Here is a 19,355-nt window from a genome sequence, read left to right as displayed (position 1 = left end):
TATCATGTAGATTTATCAACTATAGTTTATAGTTCAAGTTTAGCAATACATGAGCTGGTGCCCCAAGTACTTACCACAGTTCCCTGACTCTTCTGCCACGGTACCCTACTCACCTAATGCTCTCCCTGCAGATTGACTAAATTTTCAAGGGAGTCAGGGGAAGATTTTGGCTGGGAATGAGAGATTAATAGGAAAATGGGAAGAAAAAGACTGTTTTCCCTCTCCAATCATCTATCACTGTCAAACTGAAAAGCATTGACACAGTTATAGCAGAGGGCAGAGGTAGGAGAAAACAGCATTAGCTCATTTTGCTGTTTCTGACTAGTCTCAGCCTCCCTCTCCCTCCTCCAGTCTAGCTCTTACCTCCTGATCTATCTTCTTCCCCCCTGTCTGCACACCACCAATTTAGTCAAGATCTTGGCTGGATCTGGGCACTCTGGTCCATTCTCTCTGGGCACTCTGGTCCATTCTCTCCACTCACCTACACTCAATTCTGCCATTTCCCTCCCCTTTCAGAAACTTTGACCCCATCAGATTCTCCATCTAACCTAACCCATTCCTGCTCAGAAATCTCCTTCAGCCTGACCCCACAATATTCCAGATCTTCTTTCCCCTTAGCTCAAAACCTAGAACTCATCCTTTCCTACTCATCTCACATATAGCTCTGAAGCCCCTCCCCCTTTGACCTCACTCTTCCCTCTGGCTCAAAATCCAAGGTCCTGTTCATCTAAACGTCCAGGCTCAAAACCTTTTCCTGTGCTACCTACTTCACTATAGAAGCAGAACTTCTGGAGCTCAGAAACATCCTTCCATCCCACCTGACTCAGAAACTGTTCCTCTCTCATCCTTACCACTCTGTACCCACCTACCCCTCACACACACACTGTTAGAACCTGTCTGGGACTGCTGACTGATTCTTGCTGGCTCACTAGCACCATCTTGGATAAAAATAAGTGGGAGTGGCTTTCTGAGCACAGGTGACTAGGGTCTGAGACAGAGAGGTTCTGGAGGGAATTCCTAAGAGCAGCCTAGCTTATTCTGTTATTATTATTTTGACTCCCAATAAAAGAAGAACCCAGGGAGAAGGGTCAGTCTGAGCACTAATCCAGTATGTGTGCGTGTGTGTGTTCTGATATCAGGGTACTCCCTCTGCTTAGAGAGGGGTAAGGATTCAGAGTAGTCACCTACTCTTTGCATTCTTTAGTGACTCAATGGTAGGTTTTAGGGGCCTATTCTCAAGAAATGGAAATTCAATCTAATCTTAAAGGGAATTCCACTGAAAAAGGGCTACTTGATGATATGACCGTGTCATTACACATCTGCTTTTTCTTGTCAATAGTCTGATTTCTGAGTGATACATTACAAGACCAAAGGTAGAGTAGTTTATCACAATGAGGACACTGGATCTCCAATGCGGAAAAAGGAGTGGCTGTAATATTGCTGTTATAATACAACTGTAATCAATACAAATTAAGCTTTGATTGTAGTTCAGACTCTTGCCAATAGGAGCTCAAATCTTGGCATCCCACCAATATCAGCAATGGCATTTGGACAATTTAGAAGATTCAGATAGTAAGTGATGTCTCATCAGTCATTTGGGACCTCACTTATTTTTTTTAAAAAAAGCTGAAGATCTACAGTCATTTTGTAGGCTCACCTCTGTGCTTATTTTTGCATGTGCCCTTACAGTAAATGAACATGAAATTGGGTACATGTGAGCACTTTATCCCAGCTCACTATACGGTGATTGTCATTAAAATGCCAACATTTTCCAGTAGTTCTCAAGCTTTACTGTCTAAGACACAACAGTATTTCCCTCTACTTAGAACATGTGTTGAGAAATAGCCCTGGCACTAAAATGTTTTATAGCAATTATCTGGTTTGTATGTAAATGGAAATTCCTGATATGCACTTGCAAGATATAGTTAGAAGATATGTGCTTCTAATGGTTTTGCAAATGTATGCAAATGTATACACATTTACAATCTACTACCATTTTGTTAGAGGGTATCACAGGTGTGGTAGCTGTTTACAGTATAATTATTGGATGTAGCAGAGGACTTAGCCCACCAGCTTCATATCCTTCCATAAAGTCCTAATTGACTCAGAAACCCTGCTAACTCTTCTCCACCACATGAAAAGCATCCCAACCTTCTCATTCCCACCACGCCACACAAAAGTGATGAGTTGGTTAGAACTGTGTAAAACTAGTGTGGATTTTAGGAATTTTTGGGGCGATTCATTGTGTGGTTTTTAATATTCATCTAATTTTGTGAACCATGAAATTTTGAGGACCCAGAGACTTTTCTTCCTTTCTAAATATCATGTTGTGCAATTCACTTCTATGTGAAATTTCCCACTCAGGAGATTTGCTCCAGAAGCATAGTGGAAATGTCAGTGGGAGTTTTCCTTTTGTAAGTACTGCAGAATTTGGCCCTTGGGCAAAACTCCCAGAGCAAAGCCAGAGTCAGCAGACTGAAAATCTGATGGATAGAAATCTCCTTATCCCATGTCCCCTTGCTCCAAATTACAGGCAGGCTGTGGGGCTGCAAATAGCCCTTAACTATGCTATTGTATTTGAGGCAATTTTAAATTTTCTTTAACAAAGAAAAAAATCATTTAACAAAAAGAGTTCCCTCTCTCTGTCTGAAGGCTGTCTCCTTCTGCATGTCAGCTGAAAGTTCGATCTCACATCCCTTTGTAACTAAGCTTACAGGCTACTCCTTATATCCTCTTCTGGCCACCACTTTGTATGACTCATGTTCCTTACTCCCACTCTACCAAGCTGGTAATTTCCATTATGGGAAATTTGCACATTGAGCAATAAGATAAAACCCTTTCAATTCTGGATGTCACTTTATGCAAAACAATGTCTCTCTTCTTCCCATGTACAGGTCTTAGTCTTTTGTTTAGCAAAACATTTTTCAATAAATAAGGGGCATGTCTGCGAAAATGTCTGCCTCCTATGAGCTGGAAGGTCATCTAGCAGTAATAGGATTTATTCATATAACAGATATTGACCTATTTTATTTTAAGATCATTGGCTCACGACAGCATAATACATACATCTAGATAGTTCTGTCACACCTGCTCCTTATTTCCTGACTTGTGTAGGTACAGTACAATGCGATAATGTCATTATGCCTTTCACAAACTGGATTCAGCTACTCCAGAAGAAGGAGCAGCAAGTCTAAAAGTAGCAGCCTTTTGATTTCTCCATGTACTATAGAAATCAAATTGTGCAAGGCAGGGAATTATGGAGAAACTTGATGCCAGTCTGTCAGGAATCAGAGCCTGCAGCAGAGCCAGTCTGGAAGAAGGGCTGGCAGCTGAGAGTCTCCAGGCAACCTAATAAACGCAGCTGGCCTATAACAGGCTGCCTCATTGGCTTCACCACCTGATTGGTTTGAAAGAGTCAGGAGACCAACTCTTAAGCCCAGCAGCAGCAGCAGTTCACTGGCTGCTCAAAGCATTTTCCCATGGCTGTGGTAGCTCCTATTTCTGCCTAGCTTCACTCCAGGTAACTAGGCACAACCACCCATATCCTGGTCACTGACACCTTGAGGAGTTACCTTGATCTGGTGACTCTGGATTCTACAAAGGACAATATCTCTCTGACAGAGATAGTGGAAGCCCTACAGACCTCGCAGGCCCATGTTGCCACCCTGCAGGTGCAGAATGGAGTCATGCAAGTTCAAGCCAAACCTCCTTCAGTTCCAAACCCCACTGCCAGTGAGCCCAAGCTCCCCATACCTGACAAGTTCAATAGCAATTGCCACACTGGGTTTTCTGGGTTCCTAAATCGGTATCTGCTCCTATTTCTACTGTGACCACAGTTGTACCCCACTGACCAAGCCTGAGTGGAATTGATTATGAGCCTGCTTACTGGGGAGGCCGTGGCTTGGGTGTCTCCATTCCTGGAAAACTCAAGCCCCCTTCTGGGACAATTTGAGGACATTCTTTGAGTTTTGGCAGTGATCTTCAGTGATCTGAGACATGAGTATATGGCCGAAGCCACACATCAGGTGCTGCCGCAGAGAGGCTAAATATGCAGCAGAGTTCCATGCTTGATAATAGATACCAAGTGAAATGAGGCTGCCTGGCATTATCATTTCCAGCTTGGCCTAAATGATGATATTTAAAGATGAACTGGCATGGGTGGAATCCCCATCCAGCCTGGATCCCTTAGCTGAACTATGCATCAAGATTGACAATTACCTGACTGAATGCAGCCAAGAAAAAAGATGGTCCTCCTGGCTCCTGCCAGCCTTCTGGCTCTGCACTCCCATCACTACTCCCTTCTCTGTCACCTGAACCCATGGAAGTTGATCCTCAATTTTGGCAAATTAGGGGATGGCTCCAGTACCTGGTGGACTGGGAAGGTTATGGTCTGGACAAGCAGTTTTCAAGTATGTAAAAGGTTGTTATAAGGAGGAGGACAAGAAACAATGGGCTTAAATTGCAGCAAGGGCAATTTAGGTTGGACATTAGGAAAAACTTCCTAACTGTCAGGGTGGTTAAGCCCTGGAATAAATTGCCTAGGGAGGTTGTGGAATCTCCATCATTGGAGATTTTTAAGAACAGGTTAGACAATCACCTGTCAGGAATGGTCTAGATCAGGGGTGAGCAACCTTTCAGAAGTGGTGTGCCGAGTCTTCATTTATTCACTCTAATTTAAGGTTTCGCGTGCCAGTAATACATTTTAACGTTTTTCGAAGGTCTCTCTCTATAAGTCTATAATATATAAACTATTGTTGTATGTAAAGTAAATAAAGTTTTTGAAATGTTTAAAAAGCTTCATTTAAAATTAAATTAAAATGCAGAGCCCCCCGGACTGGTGGCCAGGACCCGGGCAGTGTGAGTGCCACTGAAAATCAGCTTGCGTGCTGCCTTCGGCACACGAGCCATAGGTTGCCTACCCCTGGTCTAGATAGTCCTGCCATGAATGCAGGGGACTGGACTATCTGACCTCTCGAGGTCCCTTCTGATTCTATGATTCTGTGATTCTTGGGAACTGGTAGAGAACATCCATGCCCTAGACCTTTTTGTAAGAGTTCCATCGGAAGTACCCCAAGAAACCAGGCCTAGAGGCGCCCTGGAGCAGGCAGGGGATTACAGTCAGGAAGCATGGCCTGCAGCAGAATCAGTCTCCAGGCAACCTAATGAGTGCAGCCGGCCTGTAATAGGCTGCCTGATTGGCTACACCACCCGATTGATTGGAAGAGTCAGCAGACCAGCTCTGAAGCCCAGCAACAGTTCAGCAGCTGCTCAAAGCATTCAGCTGTGTCTGCAATAGCTCCTGTGCCTGCATATTCCCAGCACTGCCCCTGCCTGGCCTCACTCCAGGTGACCCTTGGCTCCAGTTCTTCACTTCAACTCTGACTTGCCTCTGACTCTGGGCTCTGATTCCTGACTACCAACTTCTGCTCTGGCCAGGAAGCCTGACTCCTGCCCTAGCCACTGGTACGACCATCCACATCTCGGTCAGTGACACAGCCTACCTCGATTGCTGTTACAGGCAGGGGAGTCAAATTCATGCCCACTTTTTCTTAAGAGAAAATATTTTGTAACACCACAAATAAAATACCACTATGGCTGATCGCACAGATATGCCTAGCACAATTATTGGGTACTCAATAATACTAGAGGGCTGCACATGTTGTTTATGTGAGCCACACTGTATGCCAGGGGTTCTCAAATTGGGGGGTTGGAACTCCTCAAGGGGTCGCAAGGTGTTTACATGGGGGTCGCGAGCTGTCAGCTCTGTGGAGCTGACAGCCCCGAGCCCCCATTAAATTAAATTAACCCCCCCTTTTAATGTATAAGGGGGGGGTCACACTCAGAGGCTTGCTGTGTGAAAGGGGTCATCAATACAAAAACTTTGAAAACCATTGCTGTACACCCAAGGAAAGAGATTAATTTATGAAACTCCTGCCTGTGATGTGTAAGCAGCAGCAAAAGACACCAGAGAGATTCCTCTGCCGGCAGCACCCAATAGGCCATTGGGAGCCTTTATTTTTATTTTTTATTTTTTTCCCCCTCTCGCTTATACAAGTGGAAACCAGGTGTGATATTAAGCCAGAAAGGGTTAAACGACTAGCAAGCTAAATGACCCAAATTCAACTTGTAGAGACATGTTAGAAAAGTATGTAAATGGTAACTAGGGCCATTTCATGTTAAATAGACTAAAGCTTTGAAATGCAAACCTGTATTGTTAGAGAATTAGAGGTAATAGTAATTGTATGTATTAACTTATATCTTGTTAGATGTTAACCATATAAACAGATGGTTCCTGTCTGTTACTATATCTATTGATTCAGAGATCAAAGGGGAATATTAACATTTAGATGAAACCTGAATGTAATAATTTCATTGTCTATATTTCTCTTTGAATTTTGTAGTAAATTGTCTATGAACTGCTTAATGGATAATTACCATATGCTAATGAATGCAACTAGTTACCTGTGTATACATAGAAAATAGGTGATTCTACTTAAGTCACAATGCTTCACCCAAGGAACACCTCTTGTCAAGAGGCTGTCAATAGCCTGCCAGAGTTCTATAAAAAGAACTCTTGGGCCCTGATCCTTTTATCTCAGATGTGCTTAGGCTTCATCAGAGGAAGTTTGAGATCTTCAGTCCCATCTGGATCACCCTGATATTGGACATTGGACTGTAACCTATGGACTAATTCTGAAAGAACTCTTTGCAACTCTAAAGCTCACCATCTCTACTATGAAGCTGACCTAAGAACTCTATTCATATCTGTATGTATAACGATCTTTTAACTAATACTCTCTTTTCTTTTAAAATAAATTTTAGCTTAATTAATAAGAATTAGCTGTAAGCGTGTATTTGGGTAAGATCCAAGATATTTATTAACCTGGTGGGTAATGTGTCCAATCCTTTTGGATTGGTAGAACTTTTTATATGACGAACAAGATTTTCAGTGACCGTCATCATATTTGACTTGGCTGTCTGGGTGGGAGCTCAAGGCTGGGTTGCTTTAAGGGAACTGTGGTTTTTGGCTTCTGGGTAACCAGTAAGGTATTATAGAAGCTTGTTGAATCTGAGGCTAGGTCTACACTACAGCGGGGGTCCGACCTAAGATACGCAACTTCAGCTACGTGAATACCGTAGCTGAAGTTGCGTATTTTAGGTCGGCTTACCTAGCGGTGAGGACGCGGGAAAGTCGACCGCTGCCGCGCTGCCGCCGACTCCGCTGCCGCCTCCTGCCGAGGTGGATTTCCGGAGTCGACGGCAGAGCGATCAGGGATCGATTTTACTGCGTCTTCACTAGACGCGGCAAGTCGATCCCCGATAGACCGATTGCTACCCGCCGGATCGGCGGGTAGTGAAGACAAAGCCTAAGTATTAGAATAACCACCAGTTTGAGGGATTGTCTGCCCCATTCTTTGCAATTTGCTCTGAGCAATGTCAGTGTGCCCTCTCTCTGGGACTCTGGTCAGACCAGGCATTTCTAGCTTTTCCATTTTCACCAAAATTAATAGGGTTCTGCCCTTTGATGCCTAGAACATTCCCTGGAGTTTTGGAATTGATTGGATGCCGTGTTCAAAAGATATCGCCTTACAGGCAGACAAACAGAGAAATGCCATCACATTGAGTGCAGGCCAGGGCCTTGTTTTATTTGGCCAATAACTTTCTACTTTAAAAAAAGTAGTCATGGTATACCTTTAGCATGACTTTGGCCCTAATATTTTTAATAGGGTTTGTCAGTTTAATTGCTCGTGCCTTAGAAATATTGGTTAGAAAGAGTGGTGCGGATCTGCAATACATTGATTTGTTTGATGACAATTAGTATGGACTAAACTGTACTAGAAAACAGGGTTTCTGTTTTTTAAGCAATTGGATTTCATTCAACCTTTTCTTGAAAAAACAAATATTTTTAACAGCCTCTCCTGCCACAGGGTCCCAGTCCTGCTCTGCATTGTGCTATCCAGTGAATACCTGTCCAGCCCTAAAGACAACATGGAGAGGGATTCCTGGTACTACAGTGCACCCCAGACCCAACAGGAAAGCCCACTAGAGGATATAGATGGAGTCAGTGCACATACTGTGATTGATAGCATGCACTAGCGAGAGGCCGATACTAGCAGTAATAAGATATAACTAGCAGCACTTCCATCTTGGCCATGAGTCAGAGCCAATGCTGGCAGAATGGCCACAGAGTATATGGGTTAAATTGTGCCTTTAATGTCACAGTTTTGAGGAGGAGGGGATGTGGAGCTATACTGCCCATAAAAAGAGCACCAGAGAGATTATGCCAATTTCTCCTGGAGCCACTCCTACACATGGGGGATGATGCATACCTTGCAGCAGACATTGATCTGCCGAGAATGCTCCTGCTCTACTCTGTGGGCCAATGCGGAGGAGCAAGCAAGGTCACGAATTTCTTATGGCAGCCTGAGCAAGTAGTCCCTGCTCTCGCCACAGTGCAGGCAAAGGAACTGCTATTGTTCCCTAGAAACCTACACAAGGTGTAGGGGAGCTTCTTCACCTGTGTGCAGCTGCTCAGGAGCCCCTAACAGTCCAGCTTTATGTGTAGCTGAGACTACGTTGCTTCCTCTGCCCTCACGGCTCCCACCAGTAATGTCATGATTTGACCCATAATATTTAGAGAGAGTGTATAAAATGGGCATAATTTGTTCCCCGTTAGTGATAGCCTCATAACTCGGGAGCAGTGGAGCATAGCAGGGAAAGGAGTGAATTATGAGAAGTGGCAATAAGCAATGTACTTAGATGCTGCTTATTATAATTTCTGTTTGTGCAGTGATGGTTGATAACAAATGTCCCTGGTGAAGAGACACTTTGCCTTTTGCTGCTTTTCCCTATATATTTTGTGAGATCTCTGTTAACATCAGCTATCAAAAGAGCCAGAGAAAGCAATACAAAAAGAAAGCTGTAGCTCACAGTAAGCAACAGATTGTATTGTTATGGCATTGCAACCAGAAGATACAATTACATCAGTGAAATATGTAAAACCTATGTTGGAAACTTGAATAATAAAGAATGAAAGCGGGAAACAAAAGTTTAGAACAGTCGCAAGATATCTGCTTCTAGCTCAGCATCCTCTTACTTGCCTGTAAAGTGACTGATTACATAACATCTCCACCTAGTGGCATTCCATGAACTGGCACTTGAATAATGTATTCTACAGCAATAATAGAAACAACGAGGAGTCCTTGTGGCATCTTATAGACTAACAAACTTATTTGGGCATAAGCTTCATAAGCTTTTGTGGGCTAGAACTAGCAGTAATAGAATTTACCTCTTGATATTTGTGGGGTTTATTTCCATTACTATAAGTGCCTTTTGGAAGGATAATTGTATCCTCCTTTAAAAGTATTCTTCTTCTTTGTAAAATAAATATAGGGCTTTTGAAAGTTTATTGTACTAATAGCACTTGAGAAGGAAGTCTTTATTTTAGTCAGACTAAAGGTAGTTTAGGCAGGTAGTGGAAAGGGAGCCTTCCCCACACTACAGTGCCAGTTTAGCTCACCTCTGTCTTTGAGGGTTCAGATAAAATCCTGGCCTCACTGGAATCAATGCAAGAGTTGCTGCTGACTTCCATAGGGCCAGGATTTCCTCCTTCCTCTCTAGTAATGAGCAAGCAGTTCGGTCTGTACTAATAGCCCATCCTGGGAGGGAATGATCAGCACTAGTCTGCTTCTTCCCTATTGCACTTCAACTTCTGCTGATTTTCCCCATTTCAAAGGGAAAACTTATTGTTAGGAGATGGGATTGTGACATCAAAGGTAGTTTGTTGCATCCTCCACTTCCCCATTATTTTCTCTGCCTCCTTCTGGCTCTGTTGGTGCCCCATAATAGATTATTGTTACCTTTGGATTATGTGTTAGGGTTGTGATATCAGAGGTAAATTGACCAAAAACTAGCTTACTATTCTTTTTCAGTCTTCGCCTTCTTCCTTAGACTGTGGAACAGTCTCAAAGGAAGTGGAGAAGACCCATTTTTCAAGCATTTGAAAGGAGACTGAGTAAAGTACTAACAAATATGCCATAGAGAACAATCCTGCATTGCCCTGGTAAAGTACTAGATGACCTTTAAAAATTTGTTAAAGCAAATGCTAAAATTATCTAATACACAGGTTAAGGAATAATATACTTCTGGGTATAATGCTTAAATTATCCAAAAGTACAAAGTTTGGTTTAAAAGTAATAAAATACATATAGTACATAATCTGCACTATCCCAAATTAAGGTTAATACATTTAACAATACTGTTTAGATATTAGCATCCAAATATTCTGGTACATCACTCATAAAAGGTTATACTAATAGTAGCTTGTGGAAAACAAATACAGCAATGAGTGTAGATTGTCCCTCAGTAATTCAGAATTTAGGATAGGTAGTCCCTCAGTAAATACAATCCACCAGAGAAGTATTTCAGCCACTCTAGCACCTACTTACCGGTTTGCTTATGAACGTTTCCATATAAGAAGTAGAACATTGACCATTTTATACAGCAACATTTCAGTTTCACTGATGAAAAAATTGTAGTGGATGTGCAGCTGCTATGTAATGATCTAGAAATAATGATGGGTAAGAATCTTATGAATACAGTATGGGACCTGGTTAATCAGGTCAGTCATTATATAGCTATATTGGGTTACTGGGCTTTCGTGTATGAAAGTGGTGTTTTAGTTTAACAGGGAGCTGTTGGATAGACAAGGAAGAAGACAACACAATGGTTTTAGATAAACAGCTTCCTAACAAACACTTGGGAATGATTACAAAACAGCTGACCTTTTAGCAGTGAAAATGCTACTTCCAGGCTGCAGCTCAGTTACTGGCACATTGAGCAGTTAAAAAGACTCCCTGGAGAGAGGGCTGCGGAGGAGGGGGGTGAGGAGTTGTTAGCGAGCTGGTCACCTAGGGGACAGTCACAGAGACTGCAGGAATATCTGAAGCAGTCGGGGGGGGGGCTTCCCAAACTTCCAGGCAATGGTAATCCTTAGGCAAGATAGGCATGGGTGTAAACTGTTCTTCATTGTGCAGTCTTTTTGTTCTGAAATGCTTTGGTTCTAAATAAACTATCCTTTGCTTTAAGAAGGCTATCTGGTCACTGGATATCAGTGGTCCTAGCTCCAGGAGGGTAGAGAGCTGCAGGTATTGAACCTAACAAGTCAGGCCTCCTGATGTAATCACAGTTGGTACAGAGGGGACTGCAGCCCTGGGCCTGGTCTGAGAATGAGCGAATCACGTGATTCTGCCCCAAAAGAGGTGATGGCTTGAGGCCTGAGAGGGGAACTCAGAGACCAGAGGGGGTCAGGTGCAGGTAGCCTGGTATCTGTGACAAACGTCACCAGGCCTTATGTTAACAGTTGGTATAAGTCTCAGACTATGTCTACACTACGCAGCTTTTAGTGACAGGGCTGTGTCGCTACAGCCATGCCGCTAAAAGGCGCGCAGTGTAGCTGCTGTTTGTCAGCTTTCTTGCTGACAAAAACCTTCCACCCCCAAATGAGCGGCGTTGGCGTTGTCGGCAGAAGAGCGCTCCTGCCGATAACGCACTGTTCACACCGGCGCTTGTCATCAGCAAAACTTTTGTCTTTTGGGGAGGGGGGGCTGTATGTTCGTTTTTTTAACACCTCTGAAAGACAAAAGTTTTGTCGTTCAGTTGCCAGTGTAGACATAGCACAGTCAACTTGTGGGACTCCTTACCTGAGGAGGTTGTGAAGGCTAGGACTATAACAGCGTTTAAAAGAGAACTGGATAAATTCATGGTGGTTAAGTCCATTAATGGCTATTAGCCAGGATGGTTAAGGAATGGTGTCCCTAGCCTCTGTTTGTCAGAGGGTGGAGATGGATGGCAGGAGAGAGATCACTTGATCACTGCCTGTTATGTTCATTCCCTCTGGGGCACCTGGCATGGCCACTGTCGGTAGACAGGATACTGGGCTAGATGGACCTTTGGTCTGACCCGGTACGGCCGTTCTTATGTTCTTATAACAAAATCAATGTCAATCTTTTCCCTCCACTCTTCTCTTGTCTGAGGTTTCAGGCTTTTTCTGGACATTGTGTGTCAACTGTGTACTCTAGTCTGTGTACTTGACTGATAACCCAATCAGACTAGGCTCTTTTTTCACCTCTCCTCAGAAGTTGTTTACCTTTCCTATGATGGACTGTAGTAAAAAGCTCATTCTAGGATTCAGTTCTCTTAAAGAAAATAAAATTTCTGGGGGGCAAAAAATCAAAAAAGGCTAAAAAAATGAAATGAAAGATACATAGTAGAAAGAAACATACCTAGCCCAAGACTCCCTAGTTTTTCATAGGCAAGCCCAAATCCTTAAAGGTACACAAAAGAAACCAGAAAATATGATGCTCTTAGTTCTAGATTTCTGTGTTATTCTCATGCTCTTTGTCAAATCCTGTCTGATTCTTACCATGGAAATGTGGCAAAGGTGCAGCTCTCACATCCTCTGAGACCAGGTGACCTGCTTTATTTCATCCAGTTATACCTAGAAGAATCTTAGACGTTAATGTTTTAGTACTCTGCTACAATGAATTATATTTGCACTGGGACAATCAAGCAAGCTGTCCAATCTTGAGAAGTGGTTTTCTTTCTCTTCTGTTCCAAACATAGTAGTCACTGAACATTTCAAATTTAATTGAATATTGTATAGACCACTGTTTCTTGAGAATGAACAGGTTGATGTCTATGTTCTATCTAGAATTCCCCAGAAATTATAGACCAATCAACCTAAATTCAATACTGGAAAGATACTGGAACAGATTATTAAACAATCAGTCTGTAAGCACCTAGAAGATAATAGGATAAGTAATAGCCAACATGTATTTGTCAAGAACAAATCATGCCAAACCAACCTAATCTTCTTCTTTGACTGGGTTACTAGCTTAGTGGACGGGGGAAAGCAATAGATGTGATATGTCTTGATTTTAGTAAGGCTTTAGACACAGTAGTCCCACATGATATTCTCATAAGCAAACTAGGGAAATGCAGTGTAGATGAAATTATTATAAAGTAGGTGCACAACTTCTTGAAAACCCATACTCAAAGAGCAGTTATCAATGGTTCTCTGTCAAACTGGGAGGACATATCTAATGGGATCCTGCAAGCGTTACTCCTGAGTCTGGTACTGTTCAATATTTTCATTAATTACTTGGATAATGGAGTGGAGCTTGTGCTTATAATATTTACAGCTGACACATTTTATTCATACTGGCTATTCCTTATGACCCTATTATCCTCTATATGCTTTCAAATTGATTGTTTAATAATTTGTTCCAATACCTTTCCAGATATTGAAGTTAGGCTGATAGGTCTATAACAGGCCTGCACAACTCGTAAAGCGGCGAGGGCCATATTACTCCAAAGAAAATAGCCGAGGGCCAAAACCCCCCGGCCGTACTGAAACGCCCCCCCCCCCCCCCCAGCGCCACCCAGCCCCGCCGAACCCCATCTCCCCCCCCCAGCGCCGCCCAGCCCCCGTGTAAGCAAGCAGGACTCACCCCGGCGGCGCCTCCTGCTGGTCTTCTCGGGAATTAGCTCATCCAGCCGTTGGAGCGACCTCTGCAGGCCGGTGTCCCACTGCCGCTGGCTCTGTGTCCCTCCTGGACCCTGGTGCCCTTTGATCTGGGGTGCTGCCCCCTGGCAATACCCCCACACTCTGGCTCTTGGTCTCCTCTCGCTGGAGAACCCCCAATCCTCTAATCCCCACCTCACCTCAGTATAAGGCTACTGCCAGTCACTAACTAGCCCCCGCGTCCTGGGGTATATCAGCCACTCATCACAGGCAAGGTTGGGTTTGGACCTGCTGCCTCCCTCTATAGCTGGGCTGCCCCTCTGCAGCCCTGGTACTGGTCTTAGGCCCTTAGCTAGGTCCGCAGCTTGGGGGTTTTCCAGGCTGGAGTTCCCCAGCTCCTCTAGCCTTCCCCAGCCCTGCTCCACTCCCAGTACCCTGCTCAACTCCCTAGCAGCCAGACCCTTCTCTCTCTACAAGCAGAGAGACGCTGGAGCACTCTTCCTCGACTCAACCACCTCACTTCCGTATGGTAGATTAAGTCGCTGCACTCGGCGTCTTCCCCTTCAAGAAAGGCTCGAAATGTCCTATGTTTTAGTCCTCTAGAACGGATGAGGTTTACAATGGAAACTACCACTGACATTACATGCTCAAATTTTAAGACTTTGCTACACAAAACCTGCTGATGTATAATGCAGTGATGTTTGGTTATTTGTCTCCCGATAAATTCTTCAAGAAGAGTAACTGCTCCAACATTTTTTCCACACATAGCTGGAGCACCATCAGTACAAATGGCCACCAAGTTTGTGAAATCTACTCCCAACTTATCATTCATGCACTTTATCACTTCACTGGAGATATCTTTTCCAGTTGTGCGACCCATCATGGAGCACATGCCAACAAGTTCTTCAGTAATTTCAAAGTTTTTATCAATACCTCTAATAAAAATAAGAAGTTGGGCGGTGTCTTTTAAATCGGTGCTTTCATCCATAGCTAGGGAGTAAAAGCAGAATTCACTGACTCTCTGCTTTAACTGATCACTTAGATTAGTAGAAATGTCAGCTATTCTTCTCTGTACAGTCATGCGTGATAGACTGACATTCTCAAATATTCCCCTCTTTTCTGGACATAACTCAGATACAGCAATCAACATACACTTTTTTAAAAACTCGCCTTCTGTGAAGCATTTCCCAGCAGCAGCAATTTCCTTAGAAATTTGAAAGCTTACTTTAGTAACTGTATCATTCTCAGTGCTCACCTTCTTGAAAATTTGCTGTTCTCCACTAAGGTTTTTCACTAAACTGGCTGCTTTAATTATTTTTTCATTTGGGTTCAATTTGGCGAGATTGGGATGTTTAGTTTCAAAGTGCCGCCGAAGGTTGTATTCTTTCGGAACGGCTAACGTTTCGCGACACACAAGGCACAGTATTTTGTCTTTGGAAACAGTACATAAGTATTTATTTGTCCATTCAGTGTTGAAAACTCTGTGCTCTGATTCTATTTTTCTCTTTTTCTTTTCACTCATGGTAGCCATTATGAAGCTCAAGATTTTGTTGAATAAATTCACACACAAGGAAAACACTCAGTCACACACAAAGAGAAGAGATCTCTCACGGCGCGTGGCACACTAGCAAGGCACTGACAGTGTGTGGAAGCCTGTAGAGGGGGAAAGAAACGGTGCGCATAGGGTAACCAGATCACAGCAGTAGAATAGGACCCGCCCCCTCCCTGCTCAGCCCCACCATTACACCCCTCTTTAATCCCCAGGGGTCACTATATTACTGCACACAGCAGTACCAAAAATTAAAATACTGAAAATGGATGCCTCCTTCCAGCCACCGACTCGCCGCTCGCCTCCTCACCTCCCCCCAAGTATAAAGCCTTGCCGCCACTACCTGCCCACCCACCCTCTCAGTTCGTCATCCCCCCATGAAATAAGGGGAGGGGAAAATGGGCACAGTTTGAAGGGATTTTCTGGGGCTATGAACTAAGCCAGGGAGAGGAAAGGGGGGCAGTGTGAAGGGATTGGATGTGACTGTCCAACACACAAACACAGGGGCTGCAGGGAGCCTGGGGGGGTGGGGAGCAATGTGATAGGGTCCAGGGAGGGGTAAGGTCCCTGGACCAGGGAAGGGGGCAGCAGTCGGGGCAGGGCAGGTGCAACATACACACACACACACAGGGCCGCCCGGAGGGGGGGGGCAAGTGGGGCAATTTGCCCCAGGCCCCGCAGGATCCCCCATGAGAATGTTGGAGGCTCCACCCCGCCTCTGCCTTCGCCTTCCCCCATCCCCCGGTGCCTCAGTGCGCCGCGTAGGGTGACCAGATCACAGGGATGAAATATCGGGACGCGCGGGGGGGGGGGGGGCAAAAAAAAATGGAGGCGGAGGGGAAAAAAAAAAAAGTTTTGCAGGGTCCGGGGGCATTAGCTGCCTTCCCCGCGGAGCCTCTGGCCCCCCGGCCCGCTGGAGCGCAGCCGAGCGGGAGGGGTGCGGGGCTCCCCGGCAGCGGCGGGGAAGTTTATCGGTTTGGGGGACCCTGACCGGCTCCTCGCCCCTGTACGCCGGCCACCCCGCCTGGGACAAGTCTCGCCCCGGCAGCCCCTCTCCGCCGCGTGTCTCTGATGGGTGGCCCACACCCCCGGGCCGCGCCGCCCACCCGGGCCCTGCCCGCTCCGCGCTGCCCCCGGACGCACCGTGCTGCCCCGTGGGCTGCAGGGCTGGAGCAGCCGCCGCGCTGCACTGCAGCGCTCCCGGCCCCGGCCGGCCATGGCCCGTGTGCCCAGGCTGCTGCACAGGGGCATCTCCTCCCCAGGCCCGGCTTGGGATCCAATGGGGCAGTGAGGGGGCGGGGCTGGGGGCAGGGATTTGGGGAGGGATCCAATGGGGGAAGGAGGAGGCGGAGTGGGGCGGGGGGCGTGAGAGCCCCTCCGGGCTCCGCCTGTGCGCCGGAGCAGAGGGCAAAATTGTTTGTTTGTCCAGTGTCCCGACCGAACATCGTTCAGGACGCGGGACAAACAAGCAAATATCAGGACAGTCCCGATAAAATCGGGACGTCTGGTCATCCTAGCGCCGCGTCCAGGAGCAGCCCTGGACAGCGCTGCAGCGGCGCTGCTCCAGAGAGGCCGGAGCTCCTCCCGCTCAGAGCCGTGTGGTAAGAGGGCGGGGCTGTGAGCTGCAGCCGAGCAGCGGGAGCTCACGTCCCGCTGGAGCCAGGCCACTGCAGCGCTGTCCAGGGCCGCTCCTGGACGCGGCGCGCTGGGGCTCTGGGAGACGGGAGAGGCAGGGGTTAGCAGCATGGTAAGGCTCTCTGAGCTGGGCATCCCCCCCCAGCCCTGACCCCCAGCTCCGAGCACAGCCCCTGTGAGCTGAGCAGCCCCCGACTCCATCCCCCAGCAGCCCTGACCCCCAGCTCTGAGCCGGACACCCCCCTGACCGCCAGCCCCTCTGAGCCTGACACCCCCTGACCCCAGCCCCCCCCCCAGCCCTGACCCCAAGCTCCGAGCCCAGCCCCTCTGAGTTAAGCACCCCCCGACCCCATCCCCCAGCAGCCCTGACCCCCAGCTCCGAGCACAGCCCCTCTGAGCCAGACACCCCCCCGACCCCATCTCCCCACAGCCCTGACCCCTAGCTCCGAGCCCAGCCCCTCTGAGCTAAGCACCCCCCGACCCCATCCCCCAGCAGCCCTGACCCCCAGCTCCGAGCACAGCCCCTCTGAGCCAGACACCCCCCCCCCCGACCCCATCCCCCCGCAGCCCTGACCCCTAGCTCTGAGCCCAGCCCCTCTGAGCTGGACATCCCCCTGACCCGGACATCCCCCTGACCCCAGCCCCCGTGAGCTGCGGCTAGAGCCCAGGCCGGATGCCTCCCCCCTCGCTCGGACTTACCAGGTCTGCCTCGTGCCCAGCCAGCGCTTCCCGCCTCAGCAGCCCCGGAAGTGACGCTGGACGCCAGGCAGGAGGCGCGGGAGATGGCGACGCGTGTGCGGGGGGGGGGCCGACCTCACAGCCCGCGGTGGGGGGCAGTTTCCGAGTTCACCCCCTGCCCGGGGGGCCCGACCTCACAGCCCCGCGCGCCGCGCTCTGACTGCCCTGACAGTCAGAAGCGCGGCTGCCGGGTTCGCCCCCTGCCCCGCGCTTCTGACTGTCAGGGCAGTCAGAGCGCGGCGCGCGGGGCTGAGGTCGCCCCCCACCCCCCCGCCGGCAGGGGGCGAACCCGGCAGCCGCGCTTCTGACTGTCAGGGCAGTCAGAGCGCGGCGCGCGGGGCTGTGAGGTCGGGCCCCCCGGGCAGGGGGTGAACCCGGAAATCGCCCCCCACCGCTTGCCCGCGGGCCGCACAGTGGGCCCACGCGGGCCGCATGCGGCCCGCGGGCCGCGTGTTGTGCAGGCCTGGTCTATAATTTCCCAGGTCCAATTTAGTACCTATCTTTAAAAAGGGGAACATGTTTGCCCTTCTCCAGTCCTCTGGACCTCACCCATCCTCTGGGAGTTCTCAAAGATAATTGCTAATGTTTTCGAGATTGCTTCAGCTAGTTCCTTAAGTACCCTAGGATGAATTTCATTAGGCCCTGCTGACTTGAATACATCTAACTTATCTAATACTGTTTACCTATTCTTTCCCTATTTTGGCTTCTGTTCCTTCCCCCTTGTTAATATTAATTATGTTGAGTATCTGGTCACCATTAACATTTTAGTGAAGATTGAATCAAAATAGACATAGAACTGCCCAGATGTTATCTGTTATTAGCTCTTCTTCCCTACTAAGTAGAGGATCTACACTTTCCTTCATCTTCCTGTTGGTCCTAATGTATTTAAAGAACTGCTTCTTGTTTCCTTTTATCTCCCTTGCTAGGTGTAAGTCATTCTGTGCACTAGGCTTTCTGATTTTGTCCTTACATGTTTATGCAATTCTGCTATACTCCTCCTTAGAAATTTTTCCATGTTTCCACTTCTGATAGGATTCCTTTTCAAGGACTTGACTTACCAAGGCCCAATAAGACTGACGCATGACTTCTGGTAAGTTTCTTAACGTGTAGGTTCTTTTATTTTTGTTAATCTTTTTTTCTGTAATGTTTTTACTTTAAGAATAAATGTGCTTGCTTACAAAAAGGCTGGGTAGTCATTTATGACTGCTGGCAGTTACAGAAGAGAAAGAAAACACAGACGCTGGCCTGTTTAGACAGCCTGGCTTGCTGAGGATATCACAGTAAGCAGGGAACTGTGCAGCCTCAAAAACCTGGGAAGGAGAGAGGGGGAGAGGGAGAGAGAGAGACAGACCAACCCAGGTCTCTACCCAAGAGAGGTAATCGCTGAGGAGTCTGGAGCCTAGAGTCAATGTCCTCAAGTGACCGTGGAGGGGGAATATAGGTGCAGATGCCCTGGACTGGGATCATTTGTTCTCCATAATTCCAAGCAATATGAAATATGACTTCTGGATAGATAGTTTCCCCTCTGTCAAATAAGCAGATTTTAATAACATTTAGCATTGTGATTTTATAACTTTTGTTTTTAAATGATTTTATTGTGCTTTATTTTTTTTCCATTGGCAGCTGGTAGCAAAGGGAGTCTACTCAATTCCTGATCTTTGATATTGGCAAACAGTGATGCAAAGGATCAGGATTCTATTAAGTTTAACTTCAGAACAAATTGAAAAGAGGGAATAGCCAGTGAAGCAGAAGCAAAGTACAAGTGGGTGAAAGAGAGAAAAACAAATGAGAAGAAGTAGCAAATGACACAGAATTGGAGAAGTGGACACAAAATGTAGCATGAAGAGAAGGGTTATGGCTAATAGTTATTACTTTAAAAGTGTACTCTTAAAACTAGTGCAATATCAT

The sequence above is a fragment of the Emys orbicularis genome, chromosome 2 (assembly GCF_028017835.1).
Source record: "Emys orbicularis isolate rEmyOrb1 chromosome 2, rEmyOrb1.hap1, whole genome shotgun sequence".
NCBI lineage: Eukaryota > Metazoa > Chordata > Testudines > Emydidae > Emys > Emys orbicularis.
This window is presented reverse-complemented; position numbering follows the sequence as displayed.